Here is a 15,294-nt window from a genome sequence, read left to right as displayed (position 1 = left end):
TTAGGTCTTTAATCCGTTTTGAGTTTATTTTTGTTTATGGTGTTAGGGAGTGTTCTAATTTCATTCTTTTACATGTAGCTGTCCAGTTTTCCTAGCACCACTTATTGAAGATGCTGTCTTTTCTCCATTGTATATTCTTGCCTCCTTTGTCATAGATTAATTGACCATATGTATGTGGGTTTATCTCTGGGTTTTCCATCCTGTTCCATTGATCTATATTTTAGTTTTTGTGCCAGTACCATACTGTCTTGATTACTGTAGCTTTGTAGTATAGTCTGAAGTTAGGGGGTCTGATCCCAGCTCCATTTTTCTTTCTCAAGAGTGCTTTGTATATTTGTGGTCTTTTGTGTTTCCATACAAACTGTAAATTTTTTTTTCTAATTCTGTGAAAAATACCATTGGTAATTTGATAGGGATTGCATTGAATCTGTAGATCGCTTTGGGTAGTATAGTCATTTTCACATTATTGATTCTTCCAATCCAAGAACATGGTATATCTCTCCATCTGTTTGTGTCGTCTTTGATTACTTTCATCAATATCTTATGTTTTTCTGCGTACAGGTCTTTTGCCTCTCTAGGTAGGTTTATTCCTAGGTATTTTATTCTTTTATTGCAGTGATAAATAGGACTGTTTCCTTAATATCTATTTCTGATATTTTGTTGTTAGTGTACAGAAATGCAAGAGATTTCTGTGCATTAATTTTGTATCCTGTGACTTTACTAAATTCATTGATTAGCTCTAGTAGTTTTCTGGTAGCATTCTTAGGATTTTCTACATATAGCATCATGTCATCTGCAAATAGTGACAGTTTTACTTCTTCTTTTCCAATTTGGATTCCTTTAAGTTTTTTTTCTTCCCTGATTGCTGTGGCTAGGACTTCCAAAACTATGTTGAATAATAGTGGTGAGAGTGGACATCCTTGTCTTGTTCCTGATCTTAGTGGAAATAGTTTCAGTTTTTCAGCATTGAGAATGATGTTTGCTGGGGGTTTGTCATATATGGCCTTTATTATGTTGAGGTAGCTTCCCTCTATGCCCATTTTCTGGAGAGTTTTTATCATAAATGGGTGTTGATTTTGTCAAAAGCTTTTTCGGCATCTATTGAGATGATCATATGGTTTTTATTCCTTAATTTGTTAATGTGGTGTGTCACATTGATTGATTTGTGTATATTGAATTGTGAATATTGCATTCCTGGGATAAACCCCACTTGATCGTGGTGTATGATCCTTTTAATGTGTTGTTGGATTTTGTTTGCTGGTATTTTGTTCAGGATTTTTGCGTCTGTGTTCATTGGTAATATTGGCCTGTAATTTTCTGTTTTTGTGGTATCTTTTTCTGGTTTTAGTGTCAGGATGATCGTGGCTTCATAGAATGAGCTTGTGAGTGTTCCTCCCTCTGCAATTTTTTGGAAGAGTTTGCGAAGGATAGGAGTTAGTTCTTCTCTAAACCTTTGATAGAATTTGCCTGTGAGTCCATCTTTTCCTTGACTTTTGTTTGTTGGAAGATTTTAAATCATGGTTTCAATTTCAGTGCTTGTGATTTGTCTGTTCATATTTTCTATTTATTCCTGGTTCAGTCTTGGAAGGCTGTACTTTTCTAAGAATTTTTCCATTTCTTCCAGGTTGTCCATTGTATTGGCATATAGTTGTTTCTAGTCATCTCTCATGATACTTTATTTCTGTGGTGTCAGTTTTAACTTCTTTTTCATTTCTAATTTTATTGATTTGAGTCCTCTCCCTTTTTTTCTTGATGAGTCTGGCTAAAGTTTTATCAACTTTATTTATCTTCTCAAAGAACCAACTTTTAGTTTCATTGATCTTTGCTATTATTTTCTTTGTTTCTATTTCATGTATTTCTGCTCTGATCTTTATGATTTGTTTCCTTCTACTAACTTTGGTTTTGTTTGTTCTTCTTTCTTTAGTTGCTTAGTTGCTTGGTTATGTTGTTTATTCAAAATTTTTCTTTTTCTTGAGGTAAGATTGTATTGCTATAAGCTTCCCTCTTAGAACTGCTTTTGCTGCATCCATAAGTTTTGGGTCATCATATATTAATTGTTATTTGTTTCTAGGTAGTTTTTGATTCCTCTTTGATTTCTTCAGTGATCTTTTTGTTATTTAGCAGCATATTGTTTAGCCTCCATGTGTTTGTGTTTTTTACAGTCTTCTTTTCTTCCAGTAATTGATTTCTAATCTCATAGCATTGTGGTCAGGAAAGATGGTTTATTGATTTCAATTTTTTTTAAGTTACTGAGGCTGTATTTTTGACCCAAGAAATGGTCTATCCTGATGATTTTTCCATGTGCACTTGAGAAGTAAGTGTATTCTGCTGCTTTCAGATGGGAAGTCCTATAAATATCAATTTATTTGATCTGGCCTAATGTGTCACTTAAGGCTTGTGTTTCCTTAATATTTTTCTGCCTGGATGATCTGTCCATTGGTGTAAGTGGGGTGTTAACATCCCCTACTATTATTGTGTTACTGTTGATTTCCCCTTTTATAGCTGTTAGAATTTGCCTTATATATTGCGGTGCTACTATGTTGGGTGCATATATATTTACGATTGCTATGTCTTCTTCATGAATGCATCCCTTGATCATTATGTAGTGTCCTCCCTTGTCTCTTGTAACAGTCTTTATTTTAAAATCTGTTTTGTCTGATATGAGTATTGCTACTCCAGCTTTCTTTTGATTTCCATTTGCATAGAATGTCTTTTTCCATCCTCTCACTTTCAGCGTGTATGTTTCCCTTGTTCTGAAGTGCATCTCTTGTAGACGATGTATATATGGGTCTTATTTTTGTATCCATTCAGCCTGTCTCTGTCTTTTGGTTGGAGCATTTCATCCATTTACATTTAATGTAATTATAGATTGCCATTTTCTTAATTGTTTTGGATTTGTTTTTGTAGGCCTTTTTTCTTCCCTTCCTCTTTTGTTCTCTTCTCTTGTGTTTCTTGCCTAGAGATGTTTCTTGCCTAGAGATATTCCTTTAGTATTTGTTATAAAGCTGGTTTACTTTTGCTGAATTCTCTTAATTTTTCTTTTCTGTAAGCTTTCTCCATCCAATCTGAATGAGATTCTTGCTGGGCGCATAATCTTGGTTATAGGTTTTTCCCTTTCATCATTTTAAATATATTTTGCCACTCCTTTCTGGCCTGCAGAGTTCCTGCTGAAAAATCAGCTGATAACCTTATGGGGTTTCCCTTGTATGTTATTTGTTGCTTTTCCCTTGTTGCTTTTAATATTTCCTTTGTATTTAAAATTTTTAATTCGATCAATATGTGTCTTGGTGTGTTCCTCCTTGGTTTTATCCTATATGGGATTCTCTGCACTTCCTGGACTTGGTCACTATTTCCTTTCCCACGTTAGGGAAATTTTTGACTATGATCTCTTCAAATATTTTGTCAGGCTCTTTCTTTTATTCTTCTTTTTCTGGGACCCATATAATTCGAAAGTTTGTGTATTTAATGTTGTCCCAGAGGTCTGTGAGACTGTCCTCATTTCTTTTCATTCTTTTTTCTTTAGTCTGTTCCATGGCACAGATTTCCACCATTCTGTTTTTCTGGTCACTTATTCATTCTTCTGCCTCAGTTATTCTGCTGTTGATTCCTTCTAGTGTATTTTTCACTTCAGTTACTCTCTTGTACATCTCTGTTTGTTTGTTCTTTAGTTCTTCTAGGTCTTTGTTAAACTTTTCATGTATCTTCTTGATTTGTACATCCATTCTGTTTCTGAGATCTTGGATCATCTTTACTATCATTACTCTGAATTCTTTTTCAGATAGATTGCTTATCTCCTCTTCATTTTGTTGCTCTTGTAGGTTTTTATCTTTCTCCTTTGTCTGCAACATATTCTTTTGTTGTTTCCTTTTATCAGACTTACTATGTTTGTGGTCTCCTTTCTGCAGGCTGCAGGATCACAGTTCCTCTTGCTAGTGGTGTCTGCCCCACTGGTGGGTGAGTTTGGTCCAGAGGCTTGTGCCATTATCCCCTTGATACTGGGTTTGATTGGTGTTGTGGTGACCAGAGCCTCCCCTGGATATTGAGCAGGGCCTCCCATTTGTTCTGTGGTTGTCACTGCCCTGTCAGGGGCAGGGTCTGCTCTCTAATTGGTGGAGTAGAGGCTCCCAGATCTGTTTCTTAGCTGTGATTCTGATCTGTGGTGTGAGGTGGGATTGGAGCACTCCCACTGGGAGAGAAGCCACTGAGTTTTCCTCCTTTCAAGCTGTTAACCTGTGAATATACTCTGTTATGTCCCCTTCTGCTTGTTGTGTGGGCTTACCATGTATACTGTTTTTGACACTGCTTTCAGCCCTGCCTTAACTGTGGGTATGCTGGCAACTGGCCCTTGTGACTCTCAGGCATTGTTTTCTCACAGCCACTGGTGCAGGTCCACTGAGGCTAGGTCCCAGTACTGCAGTAGTCTTGCACCTGCGCCCACTGTGAGAGCTATGGAGGCAGTTCAAACTCTGGTATGGCCCAACCCCCACAGGTATGTGCCCACAGAGTCCATAGCTGCTAAAGCAGGACCCATTCCAGCTGCAAGAGCACTTCTTGTCCTTTCAGATGTTTCACAGGCACTGAATTTAGGAAGTCATCAGCAGAGGTGTAACTCCACAGTTCATGCAGCTGTGAGGAGAGATTTCAGCTCTTCTTCATTAGTTACACAGCCCCTGGGGCTCAGCTGTGGTTTCAACCCCTCCTGTGGGAAAATTTCCTAGTGGGAGTTATGTGCACCTCTCAGGACAGTGGGGCAGGTCCAGGCACCCACTGGCAGATTTCCTAGTAGTGAGAGGTTTCTTCACACTCCAGGGACAGTGGGGGAGCTCCTGGCATCTGCTGATGGATTTCCTAGTGGGGAAAGTTATCCATGTACTCCTGGGACAGCAGGGCAGGTTCCAGCACCCACTGATGGATTTCCTAGTCATGGAAGCTTTCTGTGCCCTCCTGAGACATGGAGCAGGTCCTGGCACCCACTGGCGGGCTTCTCAATAGCAAGAGCTGTCCTCACACTCCCAGGACAGCATAGGCAGGTCCTGGAGCCTGCTAGTGGAATTCCCAGAGGCTGGATCCATCCACACTCCTCCAGGACAGCAGGGGCATGTCCTGTGGCCCACCAGCAGAAAGCTGTCTGCGCCCTTCCAGGTCAGCTTGGACAGGTCCTGGGGCCCGCTAGCAAAATTTCTAGTGGCTGGATCTGTCGACACCCTTCTAGTTCAGCAGCAGTGGGGTCTGCATCTGCCCATGGGCCTGGAAGAGTCGGCCAGTGCCTACTTCTGGAGCCCAAGATGGTGGCAGTGATTAACGTCTGCCCGCAGAGTTTCTGTAGGCGGTGTCCTGTTGCCTGGGAGCACTCACAGGGAAAGAGACTTTTATGGTGTTCCCACCCCTCTCCTTGCACACCTCCCAATAATGGTAACTTTCTGCTCTGGTGGGCCCAGGCTTGTTCCTAGTACACCTTCATTTGCCACAGCCCAACCTCTTCAGGCTGTTTCCACACCTAGCCCTGGTCCTCTCCCTTGGAATGAGGCTTGGTGTCTGAGCTTCAGCACCCAAACCCACCCTCACTGACAGAGGAGTGTCTCAGCTTAGGGAACACAGGGTGGTGGTGCTGACCCTCTGTGCAGGTCTGTTTTGTCTTTCACAAACTTGTTGCTGTTCTCCCCCTTTTTAGGCTCCAAAACTCCCCTCTCCATCCACTCTAATTTCTCCAATGGTGAGAAGCCTTCCCAAGGTGCGGGAAACTTTCCTCCTTCACAGCTCCCTCCCCAGGAGTGCAGGCCCCATCTTGATACCTTCCTTTTCTTTTTCCTTTTGTCCTACCCAGTTACATGGAGGGTTTTTTTTGTGTGTGTCTTTTTGGATGTCTTTTTGGATGTCTGAGTGCTGATCTTCTGTCGGCACTCAGTAGCTGTTCTATGTGAACTGTTCCACTTGTAGATCTGTTTTCAGTGTTTCTGTAGAGGGAGGTGAACTCTGCTTCCTACTCCTCCGCCATCTTGATCCCAATCAAAACATGCCTATCCTCTCCTAGAGAAGAGCTTCAACAGGGGCTGCTCTCAAAACACCACACAGACCCATCTGGATGTCTTTACTGAATCTGCCTCAGGGCCCAGGACAGAATCAGTCCAGCAAGAGGTTCCCAGACTATGTTTGAAAGAGGCTCATTTGCTTGTCTTAGATTATCAGCCTGAGACACAAGCATCTACTCTGACCACTGAGGTGCCCTTTGGGATGGAAACTGGCTGATGCCATCCTCACCCCTCTTATCTTATTTTTAAATGATCTAAATATTCAGTGAGTATCCATCATTTAACTTAACTTAGTGTAGCTTTAAGATTTCAAGTTATCAAAAAGAGTTTGGAAGCTATTTTTAAGTAAACAAGTTATAAAACAGAATTATTGTTTAAAAGGTCATTTATGAAATTTTATCCCACTTCTATTTAATCCACTTCCTCTGAACAATTATGCTTGAATTAATAATGAATATTTATGGTACATTAAATGAAAGCCATCATGTTAAGTTATTTTTCTTGACAAATCAGGGGAAAAAAAAGAAAAACACAGAGGCAAAGAACCTAAAAAGTTCTTCCCCCTCCCCAAAGCCCTTTTTTCACTGACATGCTTGACATGCATCAAACAATTCATTTTTATTGTACATTTTGTCCTTAGGTTGGATTTATAGTTTTATAATCTTAAACATCTAATAAGAGATAGCATGAGCTTGTTTCACTAGTAAACCTAGGTAGCATAAATTGTATGCCAGAATTATATGTAATGCTGACAATTCTGAAGACATACCTATTTTTATTTTATGAACAGCTTTAAAACTAGCTTATTTACCAAAGATTATCCTAGATCACAGGAACTTAATAAACATTTGAGTTAGAGTCTATATTTCTGAAAGTTTTGGGAATACTTAATTATTATGAGTACTCATTTATGTCTAAGGCAATTTGAATAGAATTTCTTTAAGGTATTTTATAAATTAATTTGGTAATACTATCCAGAGGTAGAAAATATCACACATATATAGCATACATACATACATACGTACAAGTTGAGGTTACTTAATAAGGGCTAAATTCTTTTACGAATATTTTTGGAGGAAATTTAAAAATTTTTCTTTTGTCCTGACATCTCATCTGATGGAGGCTGTGGAGCAGATTTTAGACCAGTGACTGAGGAGACAGCAACTCTTTGGATGCCTGCAAAATGCAACTGAATGGTCAAAACATCCAGTTCTGTTTCCAAATAGCTTTTTCCTCTTTTCATCCTGACATGGTTCCTTTTGGGAGTTCTTAGTCCCTTGAGAGCCTTCGATGGAGGGCAGGGTGCCTAAAGTTCAAGTGACTGCAGGGAGCTGAGGGGCTGTGGTGGGAAATGTCTGGCTGGTGGACAGAGGAATGAAGGAGGTAGGAGTTTGAAGGGGAACATATCAAATGACTCAAAGGAACTACAGGGAAGAACCAAAGCAATAAAAGGAGGAAGAAGGAGCAGCTGTGAAAGGTAGGAAGTGGTTTTAGAGAAGCCATTTGGGGAAGGTTATAAGTTTCCCAAAGAGACCGTTGAAGTTTCCAGTTATCCTTAGTAAATGAATGCCAACAAAAAAAGAAGCACAGAGTTGATGGAGCATATATTCATCAAGGGTTAGGGAAGGGGGTTTTCAAACCACCAAGAAGCTCCCACGTTCTTAATTAATGGTCCCTTTATACTTATGAACAGAGAAATTGAGACTCCAACACAGCTTCAGTTTCTTACAGAGACTAGTCAGCCCCTTACAAACAGAGAAACTTGGGACTCTAACTCAGCTGATTTTACACAGAGAAACCTATGATTCTAACCTGGTTTCTAGAGCATTCTCAAAATCTTAGCAATCAAAGTCTATCCTTACCAGCTTCAGTGGATATTTGTCCAGAGCAATGGTTTAGGAATCAGACTCACCAATCAGTCAGTCAGGAATGAACACAAAGATTTCAAAGGTGCACACAAAGGATCTTGGTAAGAGATACAGGGTTCCTATGATGAATTTTATTCTAGCCATACATGTTGAAAAAAAATATTCAGTGATACATGTTAAAGATGGTAAGGCAGGCTTTATCCAGAACCATTGTGATAGATATAAGGACCACTGCAATGGAATTTTACAATGAGGGAGAGAGATGGGGCTCAATCCAGCATACAGCACTGGGCAAGTTGGAATTTATAGCCAAGGAGCAGGATGGAGGTCAGTGGACAGAAAATTACTAAGAGGAAACATCAGGGGTTAGGGCAATTCTGACTAAACTGACCTCACAGGATTCTTTGCTGAAGACAGGCCAGGGTGATCAGACATCACCTGGGGGATGGTGGAGGCTCAGGACCCCATCAGATATCTAGAGTGTGTGTGTGGGATTATGGCTAAACTAACTTATTGGGGTTCTTGCTAAAACTAGTAGTTACAAGGACATACACACTGGGCTTAGGAGAAGGTCCAGGAGCCTGACTACAGTTTAAATCCTTGTTAGGCACAGCCTGGAAATCTCTTTGGAAATGTAATTGGTTCATTAAGGTTGGACATGTCAGTGCCCATCAGAAGAACCCTCTTTCAGGATTGGAAAGTTATTAAAACTATCAAGTGCATATCCTGATGTGCCTCCTTGATGTGGCCACCTGGCTTCCATGGGATGAGAGGATGTGGAGAGCTACAACAATGTAGAGAAGGGGTGACCATTAACACATCCCTCTCGCACTCTACGGGGCTTAAAACGTCAAGAACTACCATTCTGTGTCCCAGAAGAAGAGACAGAAACTGCAGATGACTATGGAAGATTCCCCAGGGGGGAAGACCCCTCACATAGTTGGCAAATAGACTGCATTGGACTGCACATCATCCCTGAATTTACACAAGTATCCTCATGACTCTTACTCTAGAATGTGCTTTGCTTACCTATTGGTAAATGCAAATACTCAAAATACTACAAAATGACTGGAACAGAAGATAATGTATTAATTTGGACTGCTGAGTTACATTTTTTCAAATGAAGGAAAAAAATTTAGTGCCTATAGTGTCTAACAATGAACAAAGAGACAGCACATCCAATGGACATATCATGTTGCAGACCATCCTCAGAATAATGGTTTAAAAGAGAATTGGAATAAGAAACAGAAACTCTTGTCAGTTAAGATGGGGAAAGATACAAATACATATATCAACTCTTTTTTAGATTCTTTTTCCATATAGGCCATTACAGAGTATTGAGTAGAGTTCCCTGTGCTATACAGTAGGTCCTTATTAGTTATCTATTTTATATATAGTAGTATGTATGTGTCGATCCCAATCTTCCAATTTATCCCTCCCCATCTCCACCCATCAGTAACCATAAGTTTATTTTCTACATCTGTAGCTCTATTTTGGTTTTGTAAATAAGTTCATTTATACACTTTGTTTTAGATTACAAATATAAGTGATATCATATGATATTTGTCTTTCTCTGTCTGACTTACTTTACTCAGTATGAGAATCTCTAGGTCCATCCATATTGCTGCAAATTACATTATTTTGTTCTTTTTTATGCCTGAGTAATATTCCAGTATATATATGTACCACATCCTCTTTACCCATTTCTCTGTTTATGGACATTTATGTTGCTTCTATGCCCTGACTATTGTGAATACTGCTGTAATGAACACTGGAGTGCATGTATCTTTTCAAATTATTGTTTACTCTGTATATATGCTCAGGAGTGGGATTACTGGATGATATGGTAGCTCTATTTTCAGTTTTTTAAGGAACCTCTGTACTGTTTTCCACAGTGGCTGTACCCTGAAACTAACACAACACTATAAATCAATTATACCCCCAATAAATTTTTTTTAAATGTCTGAAACTGCAGCAGCTACATTGAGATCATGAATAAAGAAGTTTAAGTGCTGAGGATGGTAAAGCAGAAAAGATGTAACTTTTATCTTATTTTTAAACAGTTCATTTACCAATGTTGCAACCACTCTACCTCTAGGTATTGTTATGCGAGCTAATAAATATTCTTATTGTTAACCCCCCCAAAAAAAATATAGGGAAAGATAAAGGAATAGAGGACTGGCTGACATGCCTTCATGAATGTGTGCTTATATCTTCACTAGATAGAGTCCTCCACTTTTCTGGGGGATGTGGGGGAAGGGGGGACCAATGCTGGTAAAACTATACGATTCTTTCCCACATCAAATCAACTTTCTTTTTTTCCCATTTGATGCAGTGGTCCTGGGATTAGAGCTATAACAGTGGGTGCTAGAAGCAGGGGTGATTCTTAAGGAAGAAACAGTAACCATACCTTTAAATCTTTGTGCCAGAATTTCTAAGAACCTCATGGAGTGGATTGTACCTTTAGCTCACCTGGAAGAGTTGGAGTTGACAATGAATATATCTTCATTGCTAATAGCCAAGAAAACCTAATAGTTCTGTCCCTCTGTAACCCTCCCCTATGTGACTGGGAATGGACTGAGAGGGATGCATTTGCTAAACTGGTGTTATGGAAAGCAATCTGAACCAGCAGAGTGGCAAACATGTCTCCTAAAGATGGAAAAGTTTGACTTAAAATAAATGACAAATATAAAGAAGGAGATACAGTAACTGTGGGGAAAAGAATAAATAAATGGTTTATGCAATGAGGGAAATACAATATTACCTTGGTGCCTCAAGAGAGGGTTGTAGCCAATGATACATGAGAAGTATATGAGAAGTCATACAATCAAGAAAGTCTCTGAATTCCATGCAGGTTAAAAAAAAAAGTACACCAAACCACATCATAGTAAAACTGCTGAAAACTAAAGACAAGAACAAATCCATAAAAGCAGCCAGAAGAAAAGATGCTCCACCATCTTCAATGGAGCAACAATCATACAAGGAAGACACACATAACCAAGTACACTTAAAAAAAAATTAATCGGTGTTATCTGTTACATGTACAGAATAAAGGAGAAGAGACAAATGGTCATGTAAAACAGCAGTTCCCAACTTTTTGGCACCAGGAACCGGTTTTGTGGAAGATGATTTTTCCATGGACGAGGGGTGGCATTGTTCAGGCAGTAATGCGAGCGATGGGGAGTGATGGGGAGTGGCAGATCAAGCTTCACTCACTAGCCCATCACTCACTTCCTGCTGTGTGGCCTGGTTCCTAACAGGCCGTAAACTACCAGTCTGTGGCCTGGGGGGTTGGGGACCCCTGATGTAAAAGGTAAAGAATAAAACTTTTGATAAAAGTCAACAATTGTTTATAATAAAGATTCCTAGTTAACTAGTATCCTAGTCTCTTCAGGTTGCCATAACAAAATACCAGAGACTGAGTGGCTTATAAACATCAGAACTTTGTTTCTCACAGTTCTGGGGGTTGAAAGGCCAAGAACAGGGTGCCAGCATGGCCAGCTTCTGGTGAGGGCCCTCTTCCAGGTGGAAGACTGCTGACATGTTTCAGTGTCCTCACATGGTGGAAGGGGCTAGGGAAGGCTCTGAGAACTCTTTTATAAAAGCAGGAATCTTATTCATGAGGCCTCCACTTTCATGACCTAATCACCTCCCAAAGACCTCACCTCCTAAAATCATCACACTGGGCATTAGGATTTCAACAAAGGAATTTGGGGGTGTCACCAACATTTGGGTCATAGCTACTAGAAATAGAAATAAGTTTCTAGTATCTTTAAGGGTATCTATGAAAAAACCCACAGTTCACAGTAAAATAATGATGATATTGGATGTTTCTCCTTGAGGTGAGGGACAAGACAAAGATGTCCACTACACCACCTATATTCAGTATTGTGCTGGAGGTTGTATGCTGTGTAAAAAGGCAAGAAAGGTAAGACTAGTAGAAATTAGGAAGGTGAATATTCACTATTTGAAAATTGTTTACATAGAAAACCCAAAAGAATCTATAAAAAAATGATTTTGATTTTAGAAAGCCTGCTAATATCAAGGCCAATATAACAAGTTAGCTTCATTTCTATTGTTTTTATAAACACTATCAGCAAACAATTAGAAAACAATTTAAAAAGCAACAACACTATTTACAATAGTATCAAGAATATAAAGTCACCTATGAATAAATCTAATCAAAGTCAAAACATTACTGAGGGAAATTTAAGAGACTTAAATAAATGGAGCTAAATACTCTTAAATAGATTGCTAAGATGTCAATCTCCTCTGTCTCCAAAGTGATCTATAGATTCAATGCAATCCAGTCAAAATCTAAATAGGTTTATAAATCAGGATTCTAAAATTTATATGAAATGGAAAGAATGTAAATAACCAGAGCAATCAATTAAAAAAACACACACAGTAGAACAAAGCTGGAGGATTTATACTACTACATATCAATAACTATTATAAATCATTAATAAATAATTAAGCATGGATACTGGCACAAGGAAAACATAAAACATTGAAATAGAGTAACAAACAAGAAATACACCCATAAATTTGTAGTCACTTGATTTACAACAAAGGAATGACTGCAATTCAGTAAAAAAATGATGATCATCATTTCAATAAATAATGCTGTGTCAACTGGCTAGGCATATGTAATAAAAAAAATAAATCCTGGGCTTCCCTGGTGGTGCAGTGGCTGAGAGTCTGCCTGCCGATGCAGGGGACACGGGTTCGTGCCCCGGTCCGGGAAGATCCCACATGCCGCGGAGCGGCTGGGTCTGTGAGCCATGGCAGCTGAGCCTGTGTGTCCGGAACCTGTGCTCCATAATGGGAGAGGCCACAACAGCGGGAGGCCTGCGTACCGCAAAATAAATAAATAAAAATAAAATAAATAAATCTTGACGTCTACCTAACACTCTACATAAAATTTCATTTGGAATGGATCATAGATGTAAAAGTTAAAGATAAAAACAATAATATTTCTCAAAGAAAGCATGGGAAAATATCTTTGCAAGTTTAGAACAAGAACAGGACACACCACCAACAACTATAAAAAATAACTAATAAATTTGACTTTATAAAAATCAAGAATTTCCATTTAGCAAAGTAAAATATTATGAGAATAAAAAAGGCAAGCCACATACAGGAAGAAGATACTTACCATACAATAAATTAAACAATCACTCTTATCTAAATTGTAACAAGAAATTTTACAAATGATTATGAAAATGTTAATGATCCAGTATAAAATGAGCACAATATAAAATGAGTCAAATATACTTGAACAGACACTTCAATATCTATTTACCATAATGGCTAGAATTCATATATTGCTGGGGGAGGTGTAAATGGGTGCACCAGTTTGGTAATAAGTGCAGAGTACCAACAAACTATATATACCAACCATGTATACACACTATAGTAGGGAGTACCAGATAGATAGATGACAGACAGATAGATAGATGATAGATAGATAGATAGACAGCCTATCTGATCCAGCAATTTGGGGTTATATGACTAAGAGTTGAAAGTGCTATGCTTACCAAAAAACATGTACAATAATGTTTACAGCAGCATAATAATCCCAAACAGAAATAACACAAATGTTTATTCATAGAATGAGTAAATAGATATGTTAACAATGTGAAATGCAACACAATAATAATAAATATTAAACCCTACAACACACAATATTGTGCATGAATATCACAGATATAAATTTGATTTTAAAAGGCCATGGAAACCTTAAACAAGACCAGAAGACAACCCTCAGAATGGGAGAAAATACTTACAAATGAAGCAATTGACAAAGGAATAATCTCCAAAATTTACAAGCAGCTCATGCAGCTCAATAACAAAAAAACAAACAACCCAATCCAAAAATGGGCAGAAGACCTAAATAGACATTTCTCCAAAGAAGATATACAGATTGCCAACAAACACATGAAAGAATGTTCAACATCATTAACCATTAGAGAACTTCAAATCAAAACTACAATGAGATATCATCTCACACAAGTCAGAATGGCCATCATCAAAAAATCTAGAAACAATAAATGCTGGAGAGGGTGAGGAGAAAAGGGATCACTCTTGCGCTGCTGGTGGGATTGTGAATTGGTTCAGCCACTATGGAGAACAGTATGGAGGTTCCTTAAAAAACTACATATAGAACTACCATATGACCCAGCAATCCCACTACTGGGCATACACCCTGAGAAAACCATAATTCAAAAAGAGTCATGTACCAAAATGTTCATTACAGCTCTATTTACAATAGCCAGGAGATGGAAGAAACCTAAGTGTCCATCATCAGATGAATGGATAAAGAAGATGTGGCACATATATACAATGGAATATTACTCAGCCATAAAAAGAAACGAAATTGAGTTATTTGTAGCGAGATGGATGGACCTAGAGTCTGTCATACAGAGTAAAGTAAGTCAGAAAGAGAAAGACAAATACTGTATGCTAACACATATATATGGAATCTAAGAAAAAAAAATGTCATGAAGAACCTAGGTGTAAGACAGGAATAAATACACAGACCTACTAGAGAATGGACTTGAGGTTATGGGGAGGGAGAAGGGTAAGCTGTGACAAAGTGAGAGAGTGGCATGGACATATATACACTACCAAACGTAAGGTAGATAGCTAGTGGGAAGCAGCCCCATAGCACAGGGAGATCAGCTCTGTGCTTTGTGACCACCTAGAGGGGTGGGATAGGGAGGGTGGGAAGGAGGGAGATGCAAGAGGAAAGAGATATGGGAACATATGTAAATGTATAGCTGATTCACTTTGTAATAAAGCAGAAACTAACACACCATTGTAAAGCAATTATATTCCAATAAAGATGTTAAAAAAAAGGCCATACTCAAAAAGATATATCCTGTCAATCCCAAACTCCCAATCTATCCCAGTGCTATGTTTAAAATAAACAACAAGGACCTAGTATTATAAATAAATAAATAAATAAATAATTTTTAAAAGGCATATCCTGTGTGTTTCCAAATATAAAATTCAAACCTAATGTTTCTGCTGGTAGAGGTCAGAATAGCTTTTACCTTTGGGGGAGGGGTATCAATTAGGAAAGAGCACAGAGATTCTGCTGAGGTGCTGAAAATATCTTACAGCCTGTTATAAATGATGATTACATATGTACCTGTATAACTAAAAACTAATCTGGTTGAACACTTCAGGTCTGTTAACTCTACTCTGTTAATAAGACAGAAAAAAGAAAGAAAGGAAAGATGTGCAAGAAAACTACACAGAAGGCTCAATAATGTTACTGAAAAATATTAAAGAAGACCTAAATCATTAGAGAAATATACCATGGTCAAAAATTGGATGACACAATGTTGTAAAGACATGAGTTCTCTCTGTGTTGATCTATAGATTCAATT

The sequence above is a fragment of the Monodon monoceros genome, unplaced genomic scaffold (assembly GCF_005190385.1).
Source record: "Monodon monoceros isolate NGI ecotype Baffin Bay Population unplaced genomic scaffold, NGI_Narwhal_1 Super_Scaffold_21, whole genome shotgun sequence".
NCBI classification, from domain to species: Eukaryota; Metazoa; Chordata; class Mammalia; order Artiodactyla; family Monodontidae; genus Monodon; species Monodon monoceros.
Note: the sequence above shows the minus strand (reverse complement) of the source record.